The sequence below is a fragment of the Pan troglodytes genome, chromosome 19 (genome assembly GCF_028858775.2).
Source record: "Pan troglodytes isolate AG18354 chromosome 19, NHGRI_mPanTro3-v2.0_pri, whole genome shotgun sequence".
Taxonomy (NCBI): domain Eukaryota; kingdom Metazoa; phylum Chordata; class Mammalia; order Primates; family Hominidae; genus Pan; species Pan troglodytes.
In genome coordinates this window covers 73,499,587-73,512,438 of record NC_072417.2, presented here as the reverse complement: position 1 = coordinate 73,512,438, position 12,852 = coordinate 73,499,587, and the positions used below count along the sequence as shown (strand labels likewise).

The 12,852-nt window shown below is 41.4% G+C and overlaps 1 protein-coding gene across 18 annotated transcripts in view; it reads left to right on the top strand.

Moving 5' to 3' along the window:
* USP32 (ubiquitin specific peptidase 32) overlaps positions 1 to 12,852 on the top strand; it is a 214,314-nt gene that overhangs the window by 23,335 nt on the left and 178,127 nt on the right. For 3 of the 18 annotated variants that reach the window (XM_063799090.1, XM_063799088.1, XM_063799083.1), the window contains exon 1: positions 3,497 to 3,587. The exons of the other annotated variants lie outside the window; for them this stretch is intronic. The gene's annotated coding sequence lies outside the window, so the exon portion shown is untranslated. Of the gene's footprint in view, positions 1 to 3,496; positions 3,588 to 12,852 lie in introns of those variants that run through there. 18 annotated transcript variants of the gene reach the window in all.

Here is a 12,852-nt window from a genome sequence, read left to right as displayed (position 1 = left end):
ATGTTTGTACACTTTCGCTTATATGTATTAAAACTTAATAATGTTGCCATTTCGAGGTTGTGTATAGAACCATGTATGATTATTAGGAAATTGCTGACAACTGTGAAGTGCTTACTATGTGCAGTAGAAACATAAGCCCCTGGACTTTACTTTATGTTTACTATTTTTTGATGGGTAGATTTAATTCTTAGTTTTAATAGTTTTTGTGTGTATGTGGGGTTTTTTTGGTAATATTCTTGGTTTTTCACTAGGACCTCAGTTTAAATATATTTTCCCCTCGTTTCCCCCGCCCCTCAACTGCAATGGCCCTGTAACTAGTACTCTTGTTTTGTTCGAAGCAGAGTCTTTTGTTGAAAAGATTTTCCTCTAGTAGAGAAGCTCTTTTAAATGTTTATATTGGGATTTCTTACTAACTATAACAATAGAACACTTTTCCCTGTTGACTTCTGTGAAGTGAAAATATTTACTACATAGTGAAATAAAAAGCAATCTAATGCGTATTTCATTCTATTGCGTTAAAAAATTACATTAAAATAAACAGGAAGCATTATACTATCCAGTGCTGTTGTACACTGTGAAATGCTTCAGTATCTCTAAATACTGTATTTCTCTTTCTGCGGGAAGGTTGGAATTGTATGAAACAGGGTGAAGTTGATTAGGTGGAATTTTGTTTTGTTGTTGTTGCTAGTTAGCTTATATGGCTCTTTGAAGGACAAGAGTCCCTTGGTGTCTGTGGGGAATTGGTTCTAGGGCCCCCTGCAGATACTGAAATCCAAGGATGCTCATGTTTCTTATATAAAATGGTGTAGTATTTGCATGTAACCTAAGCAGAGCCTCCTGTTATCTCTAGATTACTTATAATTCCTAATACAGTGTAAGTGCCGTGTAAATGGCTGTTACACTGTATTGTTTAGGGAATGATGACAAAAAAAGAAAAAAAAAAGCCTGTACATGTTTGGTACAGAGGTAGCCATCCATTATTTTTTCTGCATATTTGGTTTTGTTTTGTTTTAGACAGGGTCTCACTCTGTCACCCAGGCTGGAGTACAGTGGGGCCATGTCAGTTCACTGCAACCTCTGCCTCCCAGGTTCAAGTGATTCTCATGCCCCAACCTCCCAAGTAGCTATAAGTATAGGCATGTGCCACCACACCTGGCTCATTTTTGTATTTTTGGTAGAGATGGGGTTTTGCCATGGTGGCCAAGCTGGTCTTGAACTGACATCAAGTGATCCACCCACCTCAGCCTGCCAAAGTGCTGGGATTACAGGTTTGAGCCTCCATGCCCAGCCTGAATATTTTCTTTCTTTCTGTTTTGTGAGACACGTTCTGTTGCCCAGCTAGAGTGCAGTGGCATGATTCGGACTCACTGCAGCCTCAGCCTCCTGGGCTCAAGTGATCCTCCCACCTCAGCCCTCCGGTAGCTGGGACTACAAGCATGAGCCATCACGCCCTGCCAATTGTTTTTGAATTTTAGTAGAGACAAGGTCTCATTATATTGCCTAAGCTGGTCTTGAACTCCTGAGTTCAAGCAACCCTCCTGCCTTGGCCTCCCAAAGTCGTAGGGTTACCAGCTTGAGCAACCACTCCCGACCTCTGAATATTTTGTATCCTCGGTTGGTTGAATCTCTGGGTATGGAACCCATGGATATGAAGGAGCAACTGTAGGTGAGATTCTTTTCAAAAGTGGGCTTAGGCTAGGCGCGGTGGCTCACGCCTGTAATCCCAGCACTTTGGGAGGCCGAGGGGGGCGGATCACAAGGTCAGGAGATTGAGACCATCCTGGCTAACACGGTGAAACCCCGTCTCTACTAAAACTATAAAAACAAAATTAGCCGGGTGTGGTGGCGGGCGCCTGTAGTCCCAGCTACTCGGGAGGCTTAGACGAGGAGAATGGCGTGAACCTGGGAGGCGGAGCTTGCAGTGAGCCGAGATCTCACCCTGGCACTCCAGCCTGGGTGACAGAGCAAGACTCCCTCTCAAAAGAAAAAAAAGAGTGGGCTTAAAATCTTTATATACTTTAGTAATAGCGTGTCTCTGTTTCTTCAAGAAAAGCAGCATGAAAAAAAAAAAAACCCAACTTTTTTTTGAGACGATGTCTTGCTGTGTTTCCCAGGATGGTCTCAAGCTCTTGGGCTCAAGTGATCCTCCTGCCTCAGCCTCCTGACTATCTAGGATTACAGGTCTGGGCCACAGCACCTGGCTTATTTTAGTTCTAAATGTCATAGTCCAAGAACTATTACCATTAAAAAATGGCGGGCTGGGCGCAGTGGCTCACACCTGTAACCCTAGCACTTTGGGAGGCTGAGGTGGGTGGATCACCTGAGGTTGGAAGTTCGAGACCAGCCTGACCAACATGGAGAAACCCCGTCTCTACTGTGGCTCATGCCTGTAATCCCAGCACTTTGGGAGGCCGAGGCAGGTAGATCACGAGGTCAGGAGTTCAAGACCAGCCTGGCCAACATAGTGAAACCCCGTCTCTACTAAAAATACAAAAATTAGCTGGGCCTGGTGGCATGTGTCTGTAATCCCAGCTACTTGGGAGGCTGAGGCAGGAGAATCGCTTGAACTCCTGAGGCAGAGGTTTCAGTGAGCCGAGATCGCGCCTCTGCACTCCAGCCTAGGCGACAGAGCAAGACTCCGTCTCAGAAAAAAGAAAAAAGAAAAAAAACTTAGCCCGGCGTGGTGTCACATGCCTGTAATCCCAGCTACTGGAGAGGCTGAGTCAGGTGAATCTCTTGAACCTGGGAGGCAGAGGTTGCGGTGAGCCGAGATCGCGCCATTGCACTCCAGCCTGGGCAACAAGAGCGAAACTCTGTCTCAAAAAACAACAACAACAAGAAAAAGGGAGCGAGACCCTCTCTCTAAATCAAAAATGAACCGAAAAACCCCACATAGCCCTCCAAATGGATTAATTTCTCACGTCAGTTTGGAGTTGACACTTTGCAGAAGTTTGTATTCAAGGCCAAACTCTTTGGTAGATTTATTCTGGTTTTTCTCTTATATATTTGTTCTGGGCATTATTTTTGGTATTTTAATAAAATTACATACAAAATTTTATTTATAAAAATGGTTTATCTTAATGCATTGTTTTAATAATTACTTTGTTTCTGACAACTTCGTAACTATTACCATAAAGTCACAATATAGACTAATGAAAAAAGTAATAAAAGTTTTGTACTTAAGGAGGACAAGAGTTCCTTGGGGAAATATTGAGTGAATGCTTACAGGGAAGATAATTCTTTAGTTACAGATTAATTCCTTGAAAGTTAAATTCAACTTTAAAACATGGTCATTTATATTTTATTTATTTATTTATTTATTTTTTGAGATGGAGTCTGGCTGTGTCACCCAGGCTGGATTGCAAGTGGCCTGATCTCGGCTCACTGCAACCTTCACCTTCTGTGTTCAAGCGATTATCCTACCTCAGCCTCCTGAGTAGCTGGGATTACAGGCACGTGCCACCACGCCTGGCTAATTTTTATATTTTTTCATTAGAGACAAGGTTTCACCACGTTGGCCAGGCTGGTCTCGAACTCCTAACCTCATGATCCACCCGCCTCGGCCTCCCAAAGTACTGGGATTACAGGTATGAGCCACCACGCCCGGCTAAAACATGGTCATTTTTAAAGAAATAAGCTTATTTATGAAATTAGATTAACTGAATAGAGCTTAGTTGATAATGAAGACTGGAAAACAATGAACATTTTCTTCATTTAAACAAAACTTTCCCTTTTTGAAATAACATGATTTCTTAACTAAAAGGCATAAGGAATTAACTTTCAACTTGAATATTATGGGTTTAGATAGTACTAGTAGTAATGTATAACATCTGACCTTTTTGTAATCATTTGATGAAGATGTAAATCCATGTTGTTATTTGTGGCTTTCTTTACAAATATAAAATTTGGGTCTAAAATATAAGGTTTGACTTGTATATAGAAGATGAATCTCATTAGAGGATTAGGTTTTTGTTTCTTCACAAACATTAGTGAACAATGGAATTTATGGATAAATTATGGATAAATTTATGGATAAATTATGTTGGCCTTTATTATGTTGTAAAAGACTGCTAATAAAAGTGAAATAGAATGGACATAGTAAATGATTGTAAATTCATGAATGTTAAATATGATTGGCTTGGGCTGCTGAGTGTGGTGGCTCTCGCCCATAATCCCGGCACTTTGGGAGGCAAGGCAGGCAGATCACTCGAGGCCAGGAGTTTGAGACCAGTCTGGCCAACATGGTGAAACCCTGTCTCTACTAAAAATAGAAAAATTAGCCAGGCATGGTGGCGCGCACCTATCCGAGCTACTTGGGAGGCTGAGGCACGAAAGTCACTTGAACTTGGGAGGCAAAGGTTGCGGTGAGTGGACCTCACACCACCGCACTCTAGCCTGGGTGATGGAGTGAGCTTCTGTCTGAAACAAACAGACAACCCCTCAAAAACCAAATAAATATGATTGGCTTAGCAGGTGCTGTGATCTGAGTGTTTGTTCCCTTATACCACCAAATTCATATGTTGAAACCTAATTCCCAATGTGATTGTATGAAGAAGTGGGGCCTTCAGGAATGATTACTTCATGAGGGCTCTGCCCTCATGAATGGGATTAGTGCCCTTCTAAAGAAGGCCTGAGAGAACTTGCTTTGTCCCACCATGTCAGGACACAGAAGGTACCATTTATGAGGAAAAGGCTCTCACCAGACACTGAATCTGCTGGTACTTTGATCTTGGACTTCTCAGCTTCCAGAGCTGTGAGCAGTAAATTTCCCTGGTTTATAAATTATCTAATCTGAGATATTTTGTTATAGCAGCCTGAACAGATTAAGCATGTTTTGGGGGAATAATAGTGCACGAGAATCATCACTGATTACTTTAGGGAACCTGAAAACTTGTAACCTTGTCTGTAAGGTGCCCCCCCACCACTTCCTTCTTTCTCCCTCCCTTCCTCCTTCCTTCTCCCAAAAACAAAAGAACCAACACAGAGTTGAGAAATTACAAGAATTTTATGAAATTATACCTATTCAGGCACAGTGGCTCACGTGTATAATCTCAGCATTTTGGGAGGCTGAGGTGGGAGGATTGCTTGAGCCCAGGTGTTTGAGGCTAGCCTGGGCAACGTAGGGAGACTCCATCTCCACCAAAAAACCCTGAAAAAAGCAAAAAATTAGCTGGGCATGGTGGCATGGACCTATGGTCCCAGCTACTAAGGAGGGTGAGAGTGGGAAGTCAAGCCTACAGTGCACTACTATACTCCAGCCTTGGCGACAGAGTGAGACCCTGTCTCAATTTTTTTTTTTTTTTTTTGAGACAGAGTCTCGCTCTGTCACCCAGGCTGGAGTGCAGTGGTGCTTTTTTTTTTTTTTTTTTGAGACGGAGTCTCGCTCTGTCACCCAGGCCGAAGTGCAGTGGCGCGATCTTGGTTCACTGCAACCTCCGCCTCCCGGGTTCAAGCAATTCTCCTGCCTCAGCCTCCTGAGTAGTTGGGACTACAGGTGCACGCCGCTACGCCCAGCTAATTTTTTGTATTTTAGTAGAGACGGGGTTTCATCGTGTTGCCTAGGCTGGTTGCGAACTCCTGAGCTCAGGCAATCTGCCCGCCTCAGCCTCCCAAAGTGCTGGGATTACAGGTGTGAGCCACCGCGCCTGGCCTCAAAAAATTTTCTTTTTTAATTTAAAAAATTTAATATTTTTTAAAAAATAGAGATGGGGTCTCACTGTGTTGCCCAGGCTGATCTTGAACTCTTGGTCTCATGTGATCTTCCCTCCTTGGTCTCCCAAATGCTAGGATTATAGACCTGAGCCACTGTGCCTGGCCAAAAATTCTTTTTAAAGAGTAAAATGCTGGATTAGATGCAACATTTATTATTAATCTTATTTTGTTTAATGAGTTAAAGACAATCAGTTATTACAATTTGGTTAGATTTGTAAAGGAAATTGGACTATTAGCTGTCTTTTGACTAAGGTGTTTTTTGTTTTCCTCTCCTGAGGGAAAGAAGGATACTTGGAAACATTTTTTAATATAGTTGAACTAATGAGTACCACATTTTTGATAGCTTCAGAAGTTTGTGAACCAGGAGAATGATAAATTGTGTATTTGATTCGAGAAACTGCTGGAAGCAAATGAATAAACTAGAACATTTGTCATCAACATATGTTAAATAGTCATTTTGTTATATTATGGAAACGAAAAAAACTAATGAATACTTAAGGACATTCTCTCCATGATATGTTTAAGACTCTCCTGCAGCGTTTAAGTATACAACAGATTTCCTGTGACAATAAACTAAGTGATATCTTTCTAAATTTATGTTCTGTTCTTGTGGGCAGTTTTCAAAGACACATTCCTCCTCAGAAATTAATTTAAATTGTTAATTTTATAGTGGCATATTTTACATGTTTCAGAATGGGAGCATTCATTCTTAGTAGAGGAAAACCCATCCAACTTGCGTATTTCTCCATTTGTCCTCTAAAGTTTATAAATTGTTACTGGTTGATTCATGGACAAAGAGCTTTGTTGTACAACATACAGATTTCATTCTATATTTTTCTTCACATTTTTATGCTTGTTAATACGAACTTTCTGATAGAAAAGAGCAGAATTTTCTCAGACTACGATTTTTTTTAATGTGATGTATTCAAGCTCAGGGATGCTGGGGGAACAGAAGTAGTGGCAGATGGGGCAACCTGATGCTTTGCAAAGATGGGGTGGTTCATTTTGATTACAGACACTGGCAGTCTGTGAAGTAAAGATATGGAGCCACCATCCATTCTACAGTCTGTACTAACCATGTGTATTGTGGTAAAGCCAAGAACAACTTTGTATGGACATAGTAGAAGGGAAGAGTGGATCCACTTTTAGTTTCCAGGCACATACCCACATATAGTAATACTGTTAACACTATATCTTTGTGTTAACATTGAGCATTGAGGCCAAATGGCATATATATATATATATATATATATATCTTTCTCTCTCCACACTGTTTTCTACTTTGAATTACAGATGGTCTGCTTGGGAATAGAAATGAGGACATAATAGCAGGGTGCCAGATTTATACCTTCTGAATGACAGGATAAGTGGATATTGATTTTTCTTCATTATTTAAACAGCTACCCTTAGATAGCCTATACAGGATAGGTTCTTCTATAATTTTTAAAAAGTTGAATTGTAGAAACTATCTAAGCAATAGTGAACAAGAGGCTAGGAAAAGCACAATTGTGGGAATGTAAATTGGTAGAGCCACTTGGAAGGAAGTCTGGCAATATGTATTAAACCAAAAAACTGGGAATGACCCTAGTGCTTACTGGAGAAGCACTCTCTGTATGTATCTAAGGAGGCATGTATATGATTTTTCATGATGGGTAACAGCCTAAATATGAACAGTAAGTGAATACCTGTATATTACTAATGTTATATAATGAAAAACTATACAGCACATAAGGAATGAACTAAATCTATATGTAGTAAGTTGCATTATAATATGTATTATATGCTAACCGCTGTAAGTTTCTGTGGGGGGTACATCTTATAAAAGCATGGAAAAAGATCTGAAAGGAGACAAACCAAACTGATTATCTCTTGGGGAAGACTGAATGGGCACGGGAGGGATTAGGACTGAGGGGAGGAAGTAAGTAGGATTTTATGGTAGTGGTATGTTTAGCTTTATATATACCGGGTTTTTGTTGTTGTTGTTTGTTTGTTCTGAGGCAGAGTGTTGCTCTGTTGCCCAGGCTGGAGTGCAGTGGCATGTTCTCAGCTCACTTCAATCTCCGCCTCTCAGGTTCAAGCAATTTTCCTGCCTCAGTCTCCCCTGTAGCTGGAATTACAGGCATGTGCCACCACACCTGGCTAATTTTTGTATTTTTAGTAGAGATGGGGTTTCGCCATGTTGGCCAGGCTGGTCTCGAACTCCTGACTTCAAGCGATCTGCCTGCCTTGGCCTCCCAAAGTGCTGGGATTATAGGTGTGAGCCACCGCGCCCGGCCTACTTTATGTATACTGTTTGAATTTAGAAGAAGAATGCATTCACTTACTGCTTGTGTAATGAAAAACTAATTTAAAAAATTAATCCCAGCACAACAACCACATTTTTTTCACATTATCATCTACTTCTGTATGTATTTTGTATAGTTTTAGTTTTTGTTTGTTTGTTTTTTTGCGATGGAGTCTTACTCTGTTGCCCAGGCTGGAGTGCAGTGGTGCAATCTCAGCTCACTGCAACCTCTGCCTCCCTGCAACCTCCACCTCCAGGCTCAAGCGATTCTCCTGCCTCAGCCTCCCAAGTAACTGGGACTACAGGCATGTGCCACCACGCCTGGCTAACTTTTGTATTTTTAGTAGATACGGGGTTTCTCCATGTTTGCCAGGCTGGTCTCGAACTCCTGACCTCAGGTGATCCACCCACCTTGGCCTCCCAAAGTGCTGGGATTACAGGCATGAGCCACTGCGCCTGTAATACAAAATACAAATACAAAAAATAATTTTTGTATTTTTAGTAGAGACGGGGTTTTGCCATGTTGGCCAGGCTGGTGTCAAACTCCTGACCTCAAGTCAGGAGGCCACCTCGCTTCCCAAAGTGCTGGGATTACAGGTGTGAGCCACTGTGCCTGGCCAGTTTTAAGAATCTTTGTCTTACAGGGCCGGGCGCGGTGGCTCACGCTTGTAATCCCAGCACTTTAGGAGGCTGAGGCAGGTGGATCACGAGGTCAGGAGGTCAAGACCATCCTGGCTAACATGGTGAAACCCCGTTTCTACTAAAATACAAAAAAGTTAGCCAGGTGTGGTGGTGGGCGCCTGTAGTCCCAGCTACTCGGGGGGCTGAGGCAGGAGAATGGTGTGAACCTGGGAGGTGGAGCTTGCTGTGAGCCGAGATTGCGCCACTGTACTCCAGCCTGGGCAACAAAGCAAGACTCCATCTCAAAAAAAAAAAAAAAAAAAAAAAATCTTTGTCTTACAAACATTGTCATGTTTCTATGAACTCTTTATTTATCTATTATTTTCAGAGACAAGGTCTCATTCTTTATGGAATGCTGGAGTATAGTGGTTCAATCATAGGTCACTGCAGTCTCCAATCCTGGGCTTAAGTGATCCTCCCACCTGAGTAGCTCCCAGCTCCTGAGTAGCTGGTACAGGTGCACACCACCATGCTAATATTTTTGTTTTTTGTAGAGACAGGGTCTCCCTGTGTGGCTCAAGCTGGTCTCAAACTCCTGGGCTCAAGTGATCCTCTCATCTCAGCCTCCCAAAGTTCTGGAATTACAGGTTTGAGCCACTGTGTCCTGCTTGAAAAAACATTTTTTCTGAGTTCTTACTGTGTGTCAGAAGTTGTTCTAGATGCTGAGGTTTAGTAATAAGCATAAGGCCTTGGACAAGAGAATAGATAGCACATTTATTTGATCATTTAAAAAATTCTGTCTTTATCCAAAAATATCAATAATATTTAAGGTTCTTTGCTGGGTGTTGGGGATACATATAAATAAGGCAGTTTCTTTGTTCTTAAAGAGCAGAGGGGAGATATACAATTCAATAAACAAATACCATATAAGCTGTGTTATTTTAAAGTTAAAGCATTGAGAATTTGATATTGAATAAGTGATTATAAGGAAAGTTATTTTGTAGGAGGGACACCTAACTTTTTAGGTGGTGGGGCATGGAAGCAATTAGAATAGGCTTCCAAAAAATAAAGGAGGGACATTAAGCCAAGCCTTGAAGGATGTTGGATTGTTCAGAGTATGATTGGAGCTCATAGGCAGAGGACACTGCAAGGACAGTAGCAGTGAACATAATGTGGTTAGGGAATGAGAAGTAGTTTGCAGCAGCTGGAACCTCTCGTGTGTCTCTACCTTCTGGTTCTAAGGTTTGCATTTTAAATTTTTATCAATTTATTGTGTGTTATAACATTTTAAGTCTTTTTGGCCTAAGCCAGAGATTCTTAATCTTGGCAAGTGACATCCCTGTTGGCCCTGTAATCATAGACTAAGCTATATTTTCTTAGTTGTCAGTGGTGCCCCATCATGTAATATCAAAACCTTGCGAAGCACCGTCATCCTCAATATCCTGGTCTCATCTAGTTTCTCAAAATTAGATCTATGATAAACTCCTTCTGTAAGAATAATGTTCATTTTTTAATCTCATTTTTAGATGTTAAAAACTTACTTGGCCTTCTGTTTTCCTAGTGGTCTTTTATATTCTTGAAGCACAGAGGACTATTACCTTTATTTTTATTTTTATTATGTTTTTTTGAGACAGAGTCTCCCTCTGTTACCCAGGCTGTAGTGCAGTGGCATGATCTCGGCTCACTGCAACCTCTACCTACTGGGTTCAATGATTCTCCCACCTCAGCCTAGCAGGTAGCTGGGACTACAGGTACCCGCCACCACACCTGGCTAATTTTTGTATTTTTGGTAGAGATGGGGTTTTACCATGTTGGCCAGGCTGGCCTCGAACTCCTGACCTCAAGTGATCCACCTGCCTCAGCCTCCCAAAGTGCTGGGATTACAGGTGTGAGGTACCGTGCCCAGCCTGGATTGTGTTCAAAAGTTCATCTGGAATTTAAAACTTATTTTTCCGTAGAAACAATGTTATAAGTGATGATTAGGTTCATAGGGTGGTGGCTTACAGAAAATTAAGTCATAGTATAGCTGAAATACTCTATATTTGCAATAAAAAAGTAGTAGAAACAATACTATGGGAATGCTAGATGAAGCAGACAATTAAATGGAAAAAGTCATTTAAAAATGTATCTAGGGCTGGGTGTGGTGGCTTACACCTGTAATCTCAGCACTTTAGGAGGTGGAGGCTGGTGGATCACCTGAGGTCAGGAGTTCGAGACCAGCCTGACCAACATGGTAAAAACCCCATCTCTACTAAAAATACAAAATTAGCTGGGTGTGGTGGCACATGCCTGTAATCCCAGTTACTTGGGATGCTGAGGCAGGAGAACTGCTTGAACCTGGGAGGTGGAAGTTGCAGTGAGTTGAGATTGCGCCATTGCACTCCAGCCTGGGCAACAAGAGTGAAACTCCGTCTCAAAAAAAAAAAAGTATCTAAATGCCAATGCTTGAGAATATGAATACTCTTCACTGCTGAGTCATCCAGTCCTTTCCAGAGATTAATTCAGCTTCAGCCTGAGAATGTTTAATGATATTAACTACTATTAATCACTTGGAAAGACAAAGGTACCCTTAGGACATTTTTGTCCTTTTGTATAAGGAATTGGGAGTTGTCAGCAAGAGATGTATGACTATGAATGTACTGATATATCTACATATATATTTTTTTATTTTTATTTTTTAAGAGACAGGGTCTTGCTCTGTTGCTTGCTCGGTCTACATATCATATATATATTTATTTTTATTTTTAAGAGACAGGGTCTTGCTCTGTTGCCCAGGCTGGAGTGCAGGGGTTCAATCATAGCTCACTGCAGCCTCCAACTCCTGGGCTCAAGCAGTCCTCCTGCCTTGGCTTCCCGTGTAGCTGGAACCATAGGCGTGTATCACCATGCCTGCCTAATTATTATTTATTTTTTGTAGAGATGGGGTCTCCCTCTGTTGCCCAGGCTGGTCTTGAACTCCTGGTCTCAAGCTGTCCTCCCACCTGGACCACTCAGAGTTCTGGGATTAGAGGTGTGAGCCAGTGCCTGGCCTCTTCATTTGTTGTTCTTTCTGTTCCTCAGACTGGATAATCAAAATTGACTATCTTCGAATTTTGCAATTGTTTTGTTTTTTTGAGATAAGGTCTTACTCTGTTGTCCCGGCTGGAGTGCCGTGATGCAATCATAGTTCACTGCAACCTCATACTTCTCAACTCCAGAATTGCTAATTGGTTTCCTTTTATAATATCCATCTCATCTCACTATTGATATTCTCCATTTGGTGAGACAGTGTTCTCATACTTGAAGTCATTAGGCATGTTTTTTTTTTCTTCTTTGAACTTGTTTATAAATAGTTCATTAAAGTGTTTACCTAGTAAATCAAATGTCTGGACTTGCCTACAGACAGTTTCTATTTAATGCCCTTTTTCCTGTGTATGGGCTTCATTTTCTTACTTAAATGCTTTGCAATTTTTTGTTGAAAATGAGACATTTTAAGTACTGTAGTGTGGCAGCTCTGGAAATTGGATTCCCTACCTTAAGGTTTGTTACTGCTATTTCTTGTTGTTCCTGCTATTATTTATTTGCTTAGTGACTTTCTTGGTCTGATTTTATAAAGTGTGTATTCTTTTTTGTGTGTGCTTATTTAGCTTAGTGGTCAGCTAAGATTGGACAGAGACTTTTAAAAATGCCTTGAACCTATAAGTTCAGCCTTGGCGGAGGGGTTCTATACTACTCGGGTGTGTGTTCAAATGTTGTACAGTCAGTTTGCAACTCTGCTTTAGCCTTCACTTCCTGCTTGTGTGGAGGTTTAAGGTCAGCCAAAGTGAGAGATATGGGAATTTTGGGGCACATGCACAGCTCTCCATATGCAGGTGGCCTTTTGGATTTCCAGGAATATGTCAGAGCCTTTCAAAGCCCTTGTGGGCTTGCTGTTTTCCAGGTTTTCCTTTCATGTTTTTTGGTTAACCTCTTGTTAGCCCCATCTGCCAGTGCTTTCTCAGGCAGCTGTGAAGTTATATAGTTGCCACTGATTGTTTTTGAAGAATGCCGGGGGAAAAAGTTTTATTTGTAGAGTGAACTCAAAGCCAGATCAAATAAAGACAAAGCTTGAGAATGGAACTTTTTAATGAGCTACCAGATAGGTCAAATATTGACACTTCTTTAGAGAAGCTCTGAACCCATTCTGCCTCCTTCAGTGGCTGTTTGACTGTTGGTTTTTACAGCTTAGGGAGATTTTTGGTTTTCAAAGCTATTGC